The sequence below is a fragment of the Gorilla gorilla genome, chromosome X, assembly GCF_029281585.2.
Source record: "Gorilla gorilla gorilla isolate KB3781 chromosome X, NHGRI_mGorGor1-v2.1_pri, whole genome shotgun sequence".
Classification (NCBI taxonomy): domain Eukaryota; kingdom Metazoa; phylum Chordata; class Mammalia; order Primates; family Hominidae; genus Gorilla; species Gorilla gorilla.
The window spans coordinates 18814122-18831848 of NC_073247.2; positions in this window are offsets into that span (position 1 = coordinate 18814122).

Below are 17727 nucleotides of genomic sequence, written 5' to 3' on the forward strand. Positions count from 1 at the left end.
AGATCAGACAAGGTTGTTAAATCACGGTTTATTTTTCTGTGAACCAAAATCATCCTTCAGGCTAATCCGGGCTGCCGTTGGTTTATTTGTACCTTCCACATCTAAGCTTCCAACTTGGAGGATATTTTAAAGATGTCGGTGGACCCCAAGGTATGCAATGGCTTAAGTTTAACAGACCAAAGAAGCACGGGAAATTAATTAGAGTCTTTCATGGCAGGAAATATTTCTGTAATTAATACTGTGTAATGGGAATGTAAACACAATCGAGAAAATGAACTAGATCCTGAGGGCTGGTATGAAAATACCAGCTGGGAAAGTTTAATTCGGGGCCAGACTCCAACTAAAGGCTCTCCACTGTGCTGTCTGTGGTTTTTATTGGCTCCTGGAGGAGAAGCAAGGAGCACTGGATTCTCCATTGAGAAATCAGGGTCCCAGTCCTGGCCGGAGCCAACTGTGTGATCCTAAGAAAGCCCCATGACTCACCTGGAACTCAGATGCACCATCAGTGAAATGAGTCATCTGGTGAGACCCTTTGATCTCCTCTGCATGACTTGATGCATAGCTTAGCCTGCAATGGTTAAGCAGTGTCCACCTCTTCATGCTCAGCACCCACGGGCACCTAAAAGGTACTGAATTAATGGATTTTAACTGAAGACAAGCTGGCCAGTCCATACACCAACACACTCGGTTCCTGTTTCAGGATTAAGGGCTTCTCCGTCACCCCACACAGCCTCTGCCATTTGGGATGTGAGGCGGAAGTCGGTAGACCAGGATCTGACAGCTCAGTAAGCTAAATCTAGGGCCAGACCAGACCTCCCAGCATCTCAACAACACGTTTCTCCCAATAAAGGTCTAGCTGTTTCCCATGGAGAGTCACCTCAACATTCCACTCCACCATCTGCATTTATAGATCTTTATTGGTGCAGAAGGATGGTATAGAAATGGCTAGACCAAAAACCTCAGGTTAGGACCCTGCTACTGAAAGCGAGGTCCCCAGACCCGCTGCATCAGCATCTCCCGGAAGCATGCTAGAAATACACTGACTCAGACTTCACTCAGACCTGCTCAATCAGCATGCCCCTTTTCATACCACAGTGGTAACTTCATGTGTCAACCTGACTGGGCCACTTCATGCCTGCATAAATGGTTAAACATTATTTCTGGGTGTGTCTGCGAGGATATTTCCACAGTACATTAGCATTTGACATGGTAGGCTGATAAAGAACACACACCCTCCCCAATATGGGGGTGGGCACCATCCAGTCCACTGATGGCCTCTAGAACAGAAAGGCAGAGAATGGTTGGATTCTCCTTCTCTTTCCCTGGCTGCTTGAGCTGGGACATCAGCCTTCGAATCTTTGAGCCCTGGGTGCTCCTGGTTCTCAGGCTTTCAGACCCAGACTGGAATCTACACCATTGGCTCTTTGGTTCTCAGACCTTGGAACTACATCACCAGCTTTCCTTGGTCTCCAGGCTGCAGAAGGCAGACTGTGGGCCTTCTCAGCCTCCATAATTGCATGAGCCAATATCTTATAATAACTCTCTTTATGTGTGTGTGTATTCTAAATATATGTACACACGTGCATGCACACGCGCGCACACACACACACACACATTAGGCATCTAAAATATGTAGATATAGATACGTAGATCCTATTAGCTCTGTTTCTCTGAAGAACACCAAGTGATTTGAGTTTGAGAAACACTACCTTAGATCACTCCATTGGTTCATTAGGGGAGAGTCATTGCCTAGCTTACCACCGATTTTTGTGATTACGATCAATTTGTTGCAACCAATTTTTATGATTACAGTTACTTTGGGATCAACTTGCATAAACTTCTCAGTCCAGCTCTCCCTCCTACTTAACTTGGATGAGAGTAACTGTATGGGGGAGGAGTGTGCATGTGCTTCTGTGTGTACATGGGTGTGTCCATGTATACACATGCCAGAACAGGGGAGGCTAGGAGAAGTAACTGTTTTCTTCCAAGTAGCTTAACAGACTTCTTAGCCATTTGCAAAGGTGCCCACATTGTCCACCTTACAGCAGACACCCCAAATGAATCCTTCTCACACAGCGAAGACAGGCTTACCTGGCAGATGGGAGGGTTGCCCATACTGACGCAGCACTGCACTTTAATGGTGCTGCCTGAGGCTGCGTGTTTTTATAACTTGTATGCAGAAAAACCTGCTTCCTCATAACATCCCTGTTTCTCAGAAATACCTTGCTTGCCTACAGTAAATGCAATTCTAGTGTAGTATAACAATTCTAGCATAACGTGCTATTTTAACAAGTAGGTATGGAGGAAAGGAAGCCTGTCCCGAAACTGCAAGATGGTTATGGGTCCCTGTTAAATATCCCAAAACACATTTTTTACTTCACCCTTTTTTCTACTTAAAAAAATCTTGTTATTATCGTTTTGTGTTCCCGTTAAATCTATAACATGATGAAGTCTGGGAAGGCAGAGATTATGCCAGCTTCTTGTTACAAATCTAGCATTGTCAGATTTGGCAAATAGAAGTACAGGATTGAGTTAAATTTGAATTTCGGGAAACAATGATTTTATTTTTTAGTATGGGTATACCCCATACAGTTTTTGAACCATACTTATATTTTAAATATGTTCATTGTTTCTCTGAAGTTCTAATTTAATATGGCATCTTGTATTTAATCTGGCAACCTTATCCAGATGTCAGCATTCAACATAGTAGCCCGTCCAGATTAGATGTTCTATAAATCTGAACATTTGTGTTTTCACTGTACATACAAGGCAGAGGACTGAATATGTGAAATATATAAAGGAAACAGATAATGGGGGAGAAAAGTACACTGAGCAATGAGAAATCAGGACATAGCTTGTTTTAACCAACCTGGAAAACCATTAGGAAAAGCTTATAAAAGGACAGCATTAATGGATGAGTTACTCCAGTGAGAAAAAAGGGGGCAAGCACCCTTAGGGAAGTTAAACTGTGGCTTCGAGCTCCTACAAGAGTCAACCTTACTTAAGGGGGATTTCTGCAAATAAATCATACAGAGTGAATTAGCTCATAAAATGTTTTGGTGGCTTCTTAGGTGACGTATGACATTGTTTACTGGCAAAACTGAAGACACTAATAATATATACCTGTTTCTTCAGGAAATTCAGTCAATTTAGACATACAAAGAGTGAAGGTAGATGTCTTAGTCTGTTCAGGCTGCTATAACAAAATACCATAGCTTGGGTGGCTTATAAACAACAGACATTTCTCACAGTTCCGGATGCTGGAAGTCCCAGATTGAAGTGTGGCAGATTTAATGTCTGGTGAAGACCTGCTTCCTGGTTCATAGCGCCTTTTCTCTGTGTCTTCACATGGTGGAAGGGGTGAGGGAGCTCTCTGGGGTCTCTTTTATAAGGGCACTAATCCCATTCATGAGGCTCTACCCTCATGATCTCATCACCTCCCAAAGGACCAACTGCTAATGCCATCACTTTGGGGGTTAGGATTTCAATATAAGCATTTTGGTGGGAGGGACATAGATGTTTAGACCATAGCAATAGAGATAAAACAAACGTCAAGAAATAACTTTCATGTTAAAACAGAAAGATGGCTGTAAATGAATGTATTAAATAATGTAATAAATATATTTAATAACAAATAATGTAATTTATTACATTAGGTAATATAAGCAACTATTAAATTCAGGGAAACTAACCATCCAATCCAGTGTAATATTTAATATTTAACCCACAGGTAGTAGGTTGCTTCCTTATCCCCAACTTCTCACCCTTCCCTATGTCCTTATCTTTAGCATGTAGCTATGTGGCTGTACTCTGTGGTCATGGTGTTCTTTCTAACTCTGGTCTCTGGTCTCTGCCACGTGACTTACTTTGGCAAATGAGATGTTACCAGCCTCTATGCAAGTGGAACATTGGGAAGTTCTTGCCTGATCAGGCTGGAGTTCTCTTTTGTATCTCTGCAAATGGTATAAGACTATGTCCAACCTAGTGAAAGATGTATTAGTGCATTTTCATACTGCCACGAAGAAATATCCAAGACTGGGTAATTTATAAAGAAAAAGAGGTTTAATGGACTCACGGTTCCATGTGGTCCCTTACAATCATGGCAGAAGGTGAAGGAGGAGCAAGGGCACATCTTACATGGTGGCAGGCAAGAGAGCATGTACAGGGGAACTGCCCTTTATAAAACCATCAGCTCTCATGAGACTTATTCACTATCATGAGAACAGCATGGGAAAAACCTGCCCCCATAATTCAGTTACTTCCCACCAGGTCCCTCCTGTGACATGTGGGGATTGTGGAAGTTACAATTCAAGATAAAGTTTGGGTGGGAACACAGCCAAACCATAACAAAGGGCTAAGAAAATATTTTCCCTTTGCCCTCTGAAGCTTTACTGAAAAAAATCACTGACAAGGGGCAGACTAATAGAAAAAAAAACATACAAATTTATTAATGTGTACCCAGGAGCCTTTAGAATGAAGACCCAAAGATACAGGGGAAGTTGACCATTTTTATGCTTAGGTTCAACAAAGTATGGACAGCCATGTAGAAATAGGACTGGACCAAAAGGGTCTAACCTAATGCTAATCAGCTGAGTGGGGAAACCCAGCAAGGCCTGTCTGTCTGAATTCTTCTTGGCCTCTCTGAGCAACACTTCTTCCTTCTGGGTATGGGGTGGGACCCTCTCTGGAATGGGGGTCTTAGGACCTGCAGTCAAACCCAGTAGGTCAGATCATTCTTTGTGACCTGTTTCTACACAAACAGGTGAAACAAAAGTAGAGTCCTATTTTTAGGTTTTATGGCTGGCTGTTGGGAAAGAGGGTTCTGGTTTCTAGGACCTGCCTTGTGGAAGAGAAATTCTAGTTTTTATGACACCTGTCAGGAGGATGGAACTGAGAGATAGGAGGGCAAGAGGAGGTCAGAGAGAAACTTTTGCTTTTGAGGCTGCCTCTGAGGCCTTTGTTTTGGGGTATCATTTTCTGAGTCCCAATACTGGTCTACTCAAGGATTAGAGGAACCTGCAGCACTGCAAAGCCAGTCAACAAGGAAACCTCTCTATGGTTATGAGTAAGCTCAGCTGACCTCCACAGAACCACCTCGCTGACTCCCTGCTGGCTCCAGATAGGTAAGTAATACACACTCTTGTCTTCCCCTAAGCCATGTGGTTGTTTGTTGTGCAGCAGCAGCATGGCAATAGGTAACTGATACTAGAACAGAACAAACTGGAAATAAACTTAGGAACACAGTTAGAGTTACAACATCCTATTTCTCTGCTCCTCCCCCTCCCACACTGTAGGAAATCTAATTACTGTTGCCTATCACCCAATAATTCTTGTCATCCTGAGTAAAGTGTTCCTGTGTGATTGGTAAGCTCGTCCTGCTGCCTTGTAGAGCACATCCACTTTGATCCTCCTCCTTGAGTTAGCTGTGGTGAGGTTTCCTAATGCTGAAAATACTGAGGTTCCTTCTCTGTAACCGATACCTCCCCAAAGATCCTCAGTACTTCCCAATGATGATACCATCACCACTGATGCCAATGTCTATGATGACACTGCCCTTGCCTGTTTCCAAGAGCACAGAGGCCACTTTGCCTAACAACGGTCTCCCCATCACCTGCGATGCCCATTAGTGTCCACATAGATTTTACTAAAGCTCACAAACAACTCCCCACTTAGATTTTTCTGTTTAGCTTTATCAAGAACAAAGTGGGCTAAGCATGGTGGCACATGCCCGTAGTTCCAGCTGCTTGAGAGGCTTGTTTGAGCCAGGAGTTCAAGACCAGACTGGACAACACAGCTAGACCATATCTTTTAAAAATATATTTTTAATTAGCTGGGTGTGGTGGATGCACCTATCATCCTGACTACTTAGGCTGGAGAATCACCCGAGCCCAAGAACTTGAGGCTGCAGTGAGCTATGATCATACTACTGCACTCAAGCTTGGACAACAGAGCAAGAACCCATCTCAATAAAAAAAAAAAAAAAAAAAAAACAAGGAGAATGAAGTGGTGGTATGCTTCAACTTTCTTACATGCATTGAGATAATATATTCAGCATAAATTTAATAACCTTGTATGATGGTGGCTGCTGTTACATATTACCACAAATTCAGTGGCTTAAAACAAGACACATTTATTCCCTCCAGTTCTGAAGTTTACAAGTACAAAATCAGCATCACTGAGCTGAAATCAAGCTGCTGGCAGGGCCACCCTCCCCTCTAAGGCTGTAGGGGGAGAGTCTGTTCCTTGCCTATTCCAGAGTCTGGTGGCTGATGGAATTCCTTGGCTTGTGCCACATGACTTCAATCTCTGCCTCTGGCATTACATTACCTTTCTCCTCTTCTGTGTGTGCCCAACCTCGCTCTACCTCTCTCCTTGGTGTGGCCATTGCTAATATCCATTTTAAGTTGCTTCCCCCTTACATTCAGTCATGGCATGATTCACTTCTTGTATCAAGTATCTATTGCCACATCGCTGCTGTGTAACAACCAATGTCTCCCTGTTGTAGCTTTATTCTTCAGCAAAGTGTTTTATCTGTAATTAATGCTCATTAATGCTCAAATCAATATGTTTTTAAAGGGAAAAATAAATGGTTCCTGGTGAATGAACTGGATTTAATCCTTTTATTCTCTGAATTAGTATGTCTCTATTGCATTCACATGTACCTTGGCTATGCAAAGTTCTTTCATCAAAGTCCTGTACATTTATTTTTTTTCTTCTGATATTTTTGCTGTTTATGGATTACAGGGAGAGGCCAGCTTCATTTCATAGTGTCATAAACCTGTTTATTTTACTTGATATTTGAGGCATTGCCTTTCTTTATACTTCAATTTTTGAAAAGATTCATAGAGAATGTGCATTTTTGTTAATTTTTTTGTTAATTTTGTTAATTTTGTCAAGAATTCAATGCACCTACTAATTATGTATATACTTTTCATGTTTAAGCACAGGAATTTTTTTAAATTACAGTATTGATATTTTCTTTCATTCCCATTGCTCTCATCTTTCGTTAAGAACACTGTTGATTCTTGCCAGGGGTAGTGGTGTGCACCTGTAGTCCCAGCTGCTCCAGAGGCTGAGGCAAGAGCATGGTTTTAGCCCAGGAGATCGAGACCAGCTCAGGCAACATAGTGAGACGTGTCTCTAAAACAAAAACCAAAAATCACGAAAGAACACTATTGATTCTTAGACTCAGTCCTTAGGATGAGAATACACACAAACAAAGACACATGCACACACTCAGTGCAGCTTAAACTTGTCCTCTGTTGAAGCGGTTTGAAAGCTGGATGTAGTATTTTCTGGCTTTATCCAATCCTGTGTGTGTGTTGCTCGGGGAGGGGTTGTGGCAGGAGGGAGACTCCTTTGGGTCAATATGTGACTTTTTTTTTTTTTTTTTTTTTAACAATCTGGGATTTACTCTCTCCTCTGAGATTTTCTTAAAAGCCCGTACTAGATTCATCCATCTGTCCAAACATGAAGACTGTCATCTCCTGTTATAGAGGAGATAACTTCTGATTTCAGAGCATCATTCTCTTGATTTTTTTTTTTTTTAGAGACAGGGTCTCACTCAGTTGCCCAGGCTGGAGCAAAGTGGTGCAATCACAGCTCACTGCACCCTGCCTCCTGGGCTCAGGTGATTCTCCTGCCTCAGCCTCCCAAGTAGCTGGGATTACAGGTGCATGTCACCACGCCTGGCTAATTTTTGTATTTTTTGTAAAGACAGGGTTTCTCCATGTTGCCCAGGCTGGCCTCGAACCCCTGGACTCAAGCAATCCATCCACCTCGGTCTCCAAAAGTGCATTATCTTGATTTAGCAAGTCCTGAAAAGTGGCAAGCCCTAATAATTGTTATTGCTTATGCTTCAGAGACAGATAGGTAACCTCCGCCACTCTTCATTGTTTTTTTAATGACTTTTTTTATTTAATTCACCTACTTACTCTTTCTGTACAATCCTCTACAAGCTGGTAAAATTCCCAGGACCTTTACCAATGCAAAACTATTAGGGCTTAACACTTTCCCTTTTTGCAGCTGTCTGAAGTTTTGGAATGTGTGTTCATATTTTTGTTTATCAGCACTCATTCTGCTGGTTTTCACTTTTGTTTGCTTTCTGTTTATGGTGCTCAATATTGGCTTCCTTCTCCTAAATATCTCCCATATGTAACCTAAATAATGCGTGATTAAAATAACAAGATGTTCCTTACTCTAATAAAATAAATAATGAAATAGATAACATAAAAGAAGGCCATGCAAGCAATAATTATACACTTACACTAGTCACACACTTATATTTTATAACTCTATACAAGCATATATACGTATATCATTATAAGTCTGTTAACTGTATACTTACATCATTAATGGTAGTTACATAATGATAGTCCTTTGGGAACAAAGAGTATAATTATTCTAGTGTGTGCTTTTAAGATTCAAGATGTGAATCTTGCTTAGTATACTGTTAACAAAATGTTGTCTCAGAGATACATTTAAATACTGTCTAGCCAGCCCATCACTCAGATTTAATATAATTATTCATCTCTCATTTTTATTGTAGTTGGAGTATACAAGATTCATACAAAACTGACCTGAAATGAGTGGTAATTTCCCTTCCACTGAAGTAATAACTAAGAATATATGATAAGCACATGCATTGTGAAGATAGAGCATTACACTAAGTAATTAGCAAGCAAGCTAGCCAGAGTGAAGAGACTGCATTCTGAAATGACACAGAAACTACTTAGCACTATAATTTATTCTTGTGCCCTACTTTGCGCTGTTTGAATTTATTCCTGGCCTATAAGTATAATGACTAAAAATCATTAATCAAATTATTAAAATCATAATTTCATGCTTACTAAATAGGAATTGTTTCTTAAACAGACCCTAAGTTCTTTTTGGTTGACCTTGTGGTGAAATCAGAAGAGCTCACATTTTCTGGCCAAATCAAATCCAGCTTCATGACCTACCCACATCTCTTACTAATTTGCTTAACTTTGAGATTTTTTGTTTTTTTGTTTCTTTGTTTTGTTTTTTTTTTTTGAGACAGAGTCTCACTCTATTGCCCTGGCTGGAGTTTAGTGGTGCAATCCTGACTTACTACATCCTCAAACTCCTGAATTCAAGTGATCCTCCTAGCTCAGCCTCCTGAGTAGCTGGGACTACAGGTGTGCACCACCACAACTGGCTAATTTATTTTAAATTTTTTTTGTAGAGATGGGGTCTCACTATGTTGCCCAGGCTGATCTCAAACTCCTGAGCTCAAGTGATCCTCCCACCTTGGCCTCCCAAAGTTCTGGGATTACAGGCATGAACCACTGTGCCTGGCTGACTTTCAGGATATTTTTTAGCATCTCTTGAATTCAAAGTTCTTATCCGTAGAATGGTCGTGAAATCAGACGACCAGTGGTTCTAGATCTTAAGTGTGCACTAGGGGCTTGTGAAACACAGAATTCCTGGACTCCACACTGCTCTGTAAACCTCGGCTGAAGTTCAAGGTTTGCCTTTCTACTGAGTATCCAGGCAATGATAAGGTTGCTGGTAGAGAGACCACACTTCCAATCAATGGCCTATGTTTTAGGATGGTTGGAACATTAGAAGAGATAACCTTTTAGCGGTTTTGAAGCCTGATGGGGAGCTTTAAATTATAACCCTACCCATGAGGCCAATGCATTAATATGCCACAGGCTGGAAACCCATCAATTGTGTAAAGCTTTTAGCTCAGTGTGTGGTGATGTGGGTCACTCAATACATTTTAGTTCTATTTCTTTGTGCATGCATTTGGTTTTATTCTATTTTTTATAGTTGACATATTCTAAGTCCCTGAATGACCCAAATTTGTCAACAGGTGTTTGCTTATTTGTTTAATGATTGCATACATTTGAGTCTTGACTAATTCAATTTAAATTTAGGTTCCATCTCCCTGTAGAGTTCAGTGTAATTGTCTGAGTCAATGGACTGTTCTGTTTTTTTTTCCCCCACACCTGCTGTCTGTATGGGCCCACTTTTGTGGGTCAATATAGTGCTGGAATTGGATAAAGGCAGTCTTCAGGCAAAATTCACTTTTAAAAAGCCTTTTATTATGATTTTAGTTGGGATTTCAGGATAATCAGTTTCTACTTAAGATTTTATCTTTATACATGTTTCATATTTATAATAAATCCAAGTTCTGTGGGTCTGATCATTATTTGCATAAGCATTAAAGTGCACTCAAATACTTATGCAAATAGACCACCAGAAGGGCTTTGAAAAGGGGAAACAAACAAGCAAACAAGCTTCCCAAGTCGTTATTCACTTTTGAAATTGCAAACAATTCTCCCAAGGCTGACCTAGTCCTATTTTCTTAAAATGTAAAGAAATCTCCAGGTAAACAACCCTTTAGGAAATAAAGACTTTATATTTCTTTTGACATTAACAAATTTTGGAGAAAGTTTTTTTCTTATAATTAATAATAAAGGGGGGGTTGGATTTCTAGAAAGAAGAATATTAAATTGTTTTCAAAGATACTCATAATGGCTCTTGAATATTAACTCAACATGCTTTTCTTCAATAAACATGTAATAGATGTTGATGTTTTAGGTACTACTGTGTTAGATTTGGGTTACAAAAATCAACAAAACACTGACTCTGGACTCAAAACTGTGAAAAGTGACTTGAAAATAGTCATTTAGTTTGGGCTAATGAGTGGGACACTGAAAAGGTAGGGTGGAAACAAAGTTGATGGTGTTATAGGATAGTAGTTGAAATATTTAGGAAGAATCCAGACATTTAGAGCTTAAGAAATCTCAAAAATCATTTAGAACACTTTTTCTATGGATGACAGGATTAGATGACAATGGTTTTATTAAATTCATACATAATAGTTATATTCAAATGGTTGACAAACTGTCCTGTTTGTCATGCGCGTCTGTATGAAGAGACCACCAAACAGACTTTGTGTGAGCAACAAGGCTGTTTATTTCACCTGGGTGCAGTCGGGCTGAGTCCGAAAAGAAAGTCAGCGAAGGGAGATGGGGTGGGGCCGTTTTATAGGATTTGGGTGGGTAGTGGAAAATTACAGTCAAAGGGGGTTTTTCTATTGCAGGCAGGGGCGGGGGTCACAAGGTGCTCAGTGGGGGAGCTTCTGAGCCAGGAGAAGGAATTTCACAAGGTTAATCGTTCAGTTAAGGTGGGGCAGGAACAAATCACAATGGTGGAATATCATCAGTTAAGGCAGGAACCGGCCATTTTCACTTCTTTTGTGATTCTTCACTTGCTTCAGGCCATCTGGATGTATACGTGCAGATCACAGGGGATATGATGGCTTGGCTTGGGCTTAGAGGCCTGACACTGTTGAAAAAGATTATACCATAGCTGGTAAGGATTCTAAAGTTTAACTTGGCTGGGTGCAGTGGCTCACACCTGTAATCCCAACACTTTTGGAGGCCGAGGCAGGAGAATCACTTGAAGCCAGGAGTTTGCGACCAGCCTGAGCAACATAGTGACATCCCATCTCCACAAGAAAATTAAAAAATTACCTATTTGTGGTGGTACACGCCTGTAGTCCCAGCTACTCAGGAGGCTGAGGTGGGAGGATCACTTGAGCCCATGAGGTCAAGGTTGCAGTGAACTATGTTTGCACCACTGCACCGTGACCTGTGCAACAGCATGAGACCCTGCCTCAAATAGAAGATAGATAGATAGATAGATAGATAGATAGATAGATAGATAATAGATAAAGTTTAACTTCCATGATGATGGGAGGGACCAGATTTTGCAATTAAGTTAAACCGCTTTAATGATAGGGAAGGAAATCTAGTCTAGTTCTTCAGGGACAACAGGGCCTCATATTTCTATAGGAAAATAATAGGTAGTAGATGATTACCTTGAGAGGTTATTGCCTGAAAAAAGTGAGGCATCATGAAACCAGTAAAGCAAAGCTAAAGCCAAGAAATGGGCAACAGACAGTTGTAAGCTAGGCAGAAGTTAACGCCAGTGAAACATTTTAGCAGGATGCAGGGTTCAATTTTCTGTGGTAGACTCATAGCTGGCACGCCGGGCCCTGTATGGTGACTGAGCAGAGCAAATTGATCAGCAATACTAAGCAGACTATGGTGTCAGGTGGCTGTCAGGGCCAATGCAGCAACTAAGCAACTTGGTGGAGACCTCGGAGCATTGAACAGGTGCTCCTTAAACCCCTTCGATCTGAGGTCTACATTAGTGCTAGACACTAGGACAGCTGGGCCTGCAGCTAGACGTCAAGATTTCCAATAAGAGCATGGAAGTAGAATATAGGAACCAGACAAGGACACAGGGGTTTTTCTTATTGTATGTGCCTCTGTAAAGATCCAAAACTGAAGTGGACAAATTGCAGACCTCTATTTTGACTCAATAGAAGCTATTTTCTTATATATTGGTTCTAAAAATACCTACTAACCTCATTGAGTAGTAAAGTCATAATAATTTTCCATGTAAAAAAAAAATCACAGGAGTGCAATCTCATGCATGAATTTCATCTCACAGGGCTCAGGGACACCTGTAGTTTATTTATATATTTCAGCAGAATCCAATGGCCCCAGGATAAACAACCCTGTTCTAAAATTTAGAGCAGTCTCACATTATCCATGGAGCTAGTGTCAGAGGTAGATGTCCTCTAGCACCATATTTAAGTATAGGCTGAGTGACCCATGGAAGGAATGGTGGAGAGAATTTCCAAGCATCTGGAGGAGGCACTGGGCTCATTTACCTCCAAAAGACTTTTTAAGCCTGAAATTGTCTATGATTCAAGTAATGCGAAGCACTAAAAACGGACATCTGCCTCTTCAGAACCAACCAGTCACCTTTTGCAGCCCAAACTCCTCTTGAGCTTAAAGAGAAAATGGATAGCATATCTCAGACATCTTAGATGGAACCACATAAATAGGATAGCAAGTATTTCAGTGGAAAAATCAACAGGAGAAAGTAAGTAAGTGACTTAGCAACAGGGAACAAGTTTGAGGGTTGTTTTTCTTGAAAAATACAAATAATTTATAGGATGATTCTTATCATATAAAGTGTGACTGCAATAGTTATCTATTAATATGTAACAAATGATCCTACTACTTCACAGTTTAAAGCAATAAAGATATACCATTTTTTCATGAGTCTGGGATTTTGGAGTGGCTTAGTTGGGAGGTTCAGGCTCAAAGTCCCTCATGAGCTTGAAGTCAGGTTGTCCATCAGGGCTTTAGTCTCGAAAGGTTCTATGTGACTGGAGGATCTGCTGGCAAGATGGCTCAGCCACATGGCTACTGGCCTGCCTTCTCAGTTACTCATCACATGGGTCTCTCCACAGGGCTGCTTGAGTATCCTTACAACATGATGCTGGCTTTCTCCCAAGTGAGTTAGCCAAAAGAATGCAAGAAGGAAACTCAAATGTCTCTTATGACCTACGCTTCAAAGTCATATGCCATCATTACCTCAGTATCCTATTGCTTATACAAGTCAGCCCAGTCATTAGGGGCCATCTTGGAGGCTGGATACCATACTGATATTATAGCCAGGGGGGAAAGGATTTCAGCTCACTTTTAGGCTATTGCAGTGACTTTGAAAATAAGTACACAAAGCAATTGTATATTTTGAAAGACAATAAAGCCTATGCCATTCAGAGTCTTCACACATAAAGCATATCGGCCAAAGAACTTTGGAGAATGTCACCAATAAAAAAACCACATGCAGCATTAACTTGACTTTGGACTTTGCTAGCTCGGATGCTTATATACGTATCATTTCTAACTTAGAACTGGCTTTTCAAAGTATGACAGTCAAACTTGGTGTTATCCAACTAGGATTTGAAAAGTAAGTTATTGTGTAAGTTTTAAAATCTTTACATTACATGTCATCAAGAAAATTCGAAATGGATTAAGCCAGTGTTTTCTAATAGAACTACATCCAGGGCCACAGATACAACCTGATCATGTAATTTCATGTTTTCTTGGAGAAATGGGTGAAAGTAATTTTAATAGCATAATTATTGACCCAGTGCTATGGCTTGAATGTGTCCCCTTGGAAATTCAAGTGTTGAAACTAAATGACCAATGTGATAGTGCTAGGAGGTAGAGTTATATAAAAAGCTTCACCCAGCACTCAGCTAACTTGCTCTTCCACCTTCTGCCCTGTGAAGATACAGCATTCCTCCCCTCCTGGGGTTGCAGCAAAAGATGTCAACTTGGAAGCAGAGAGTAGCCCTCACCAGATAAGCAAACCTGTGATGCCTTGATCTTGAACTTCCCAGCCACCAGAACTGTAAAAAAATTCATTTCTGTTCTTTGTAAACTACCCAGTCTCAATATTTTATTATAAGAATGCAAATTGACCAATACACCGGCTATGTCTAAATTCAACATTACAATTTCAACATGAGGTCAATATAAAAATGTTTGTTGTACTAAGTTTGAAATCCAGTGCATATTTTATATTTATGGCACATCTCAGTTGGAGGAGTCATATTTCAAATGTCCAATATGCACATGAGATTAGTGGCTACTGTACTGGATAACAAAGGTAATTTACTGGGTTCATTGGGAAAAAAATCCATTAGGCTAGACCTGATCAAGAAACTTGCTCAAATCAAGTAACCAAGGACCCATTGCTGTCTCACTGCTGTCTTCTCCAGGCCTGACTCAAACCACAGGCTCCAACAGGCAGCTTCTCAGTAGATGGGGCTCTACATTGTATTCACTGAATAGTTAATGTCTAGTACCAGCCTCAAGTCCTCATCCTGGTCATGGAAGAAATGAGCATCTCTTGTAGCTAATGGCTGGTAGATGCACTGTGGTGTTCATATTCTCCCAGTGTCCTGAATTGGGTAACCTGACCATTCCAAGACTGGTCATTGTGCTTAGTATCACAAGATCTCTTGATCGTACAAGGCAATTAAAATCTCCTAGAATACAGTAGTGGGCTTAAGATTCTCATACCACATTCTTAAGCAAGGGAGAGTAATTAATTGCACAAAGGAAAATCAGGGTACTTTTAGCAAGAGATGAAGTGGGGAGCAGATGAAAACAGACAAAAGCAAACACATGTCCACAACCCACTTGTCCATAATGAAGTGTATAGGCAGATGTCTTGAATTCCATCTTTGATTTCCCAACCACAAAAGGAGAGGCAAATCAGAGGCCATGACTAGCTCTGGATCTGCAGCTAGGACCACCTACATAACCCATGGCTGGGGTTCATCCAATTATTTGTAGTTTCAATCATCTGTGACCCACTTGTAATTCACTAATGCTGTGCCAGTGGCCAACTTGAATTTCTACAGACAGCAGTAGCACCTTGAATTAACAGAATAATTGAAAATGGACACACTACTATGTGACAAGAAAATAATTTTAAATGGAATGTATAATGTATGTTCGTCCACGAAAGCATTACTCAGACTTTTGTATTAAATTTGAAATGCTTACTATAACCTTAAAACGGTTTCTGTTTTTAAGACAGAATACAAATTCGTTTTTTTCCTGATGTTTGAGTTAAATAATCTTTTTAGGGAGTATTAAATGAATATTATTAGATTTGATAGATCTAACAAAATTATTTGAGTAAAATTTTCAGTCCTGTACAAGGGCAAATCAAGTAAAATAATTCCGTCCTCAAAATAGTTTGTACTACATGTTTTACTATAATTGAACCATTTAAAAAAATATGTACTCATATGGGCAAGAACAAAGAAGGGACATTTTAAAAAAATTAAAGAAGGAAGATGCTAAGGTTGAAACATTTGGGGTGTTATTTTTTCCTCAGAAGGCTTATGTGGATGTATAACAGCATTTGTGCACATTCTAAAATAAATTGTGTTTCTAAAATGAATGACTCACATCATATTTTAGCAGCCTGCACAGAGCGTTTGAGACTGAAAAGGAAGGTGTTTACACAGAGATAGGGAGGAGAAAGACTGTTTTCCTCCACTGTCTTACCATATCACGTGAATCCTTACCCAGAACTTTCTCCAGAAACAGAGTAAATTCGTCCAAAGATGTCTGCAGCAAGGAATAGCACAGAAACATCAACCATATGGGAGAACTGAGGGCCTTCTAATCCAAAGGAAATAGGAGGTCTTACTCGTATACAAGTGATTGTTATTTGAGCTTTAAATTGGTAGCTGAAATGTTCTTCATCTCTTAAATATATTCTAAGTTCCCAAATTCTTCTTCCTAAAGCAACTTTTCTCTAAAAGAGATTTTAAAAAATCATCTTTCTATTTCAGCAACAGGACTAGATTCTCATACTGCTAGTAACTCAACCAAAACTTTCCCAAGCAGAGCCAAAATAGCTCCCATAAAATTTCTAAAGATCAGAATCAGCCCCAGATGGTCCAGACTGAAATGTTAAATATGATGCTAATACTATGGTCAAATGAAATGACATATTTGCATTTTTCTGAATCTATCTAAAATTAGTCTTTTAAAGAGGTCCATCTGCTTCAAAGTATCTTTTCCACAGTCCGTCTTGTACATGATGTTTCCACCCCAAGTCAAGCAACTGGGTAAAGAAGTTGTATCTTTAGAAGGCCTGTGTTAAATAACAAATATATATGTGGAGTAGATGTCACAGTAACCAAAAAGGGGCCGGCACTACATCCACATGAAGTGTTTACTGGATGGGCAAGAGGCACTGAGAGAACAGCGTTTGTATAGTCCATTTAGGTAGACTTGGAAAGAAAAGAAAAGGGAAAGACCTCTCCACTTTTCATGAGTCCTGATTTTCTGGTGCTAAAATAACAGGTAAGTTATATGTCTGCTTCCTTCTCAGTCTATTCTGGGTTTGTTCTTAATCGATAATGAGCATCCCTCTGTTTTTCTAAAGCCTAGTCAGGCCAGTGGGGTATTTGTCTTTTACTTGAGTCATAAGCTTTGCACCCTGTGTATCTGAGTTTCCAGGTATCTTCTCATATCATTTTCTTTGCATCAGGACAATCTTTCTACAAGTCTTTCTCAAATCTCAGTTTTTCTTACTCTGTGTCTGAATTTTGGCCCTCTGAACAAAGATTCCATGCTCACATTCCAAGATTGCTAATCTAATTGCCCAAGACATAGACAAAACCCTCCCTATTCTTCTTCAACTTAGAAATGGAAGGATGACTATGGATCCAAGTCTCTTTATTTTTTCCCTTCTCTTGGCGAATTTCAAAGAATAAGATGTGTTGCTGGCTGCAGAGGCAGAGGAGAGAGTGGAAATAAAATGAGTCTACTGTGCTCCAAGAGGTGACCTCTGGACATGAGTTCTGACCCAGGACAGACCTGGTGACTTCAGCAACATCCTTCTTTCCCAGGCACAATGCACAGCAGATGGCCTTCTAAATGAAGTGCCATGCTAGTAATTCTCCTCTCACCTTGGTTCATAATAGGGAAATGGATTTTTGACCCATTAACATCTTACCCCCATTCATTTTGTGCTCTTTATTCACAAAATCAGCATCCCATGTCTGCAGTGATTAAAAGACCAAACAGAAGTACTTCACATGGTTACGGGCAGCCTAGCCAGCCTTAATAAGCTACTCCTGCAAAATGGAAATGAAGAAATCTATTATGGGAATTAGAAACACATCACATTCAATTCTGTGTGGCAAAACAGAGGTTTAATATTGATAAATATAAGAATCCAATAATATATAGCAGGTGTGATGCATGGTCTATCTGTCCCTGTCCTCTTTATCTGCATATCAGGTCACATTGCTGCAAAATTTAGACTGCACACACCAGAACATGTGCATCTGAT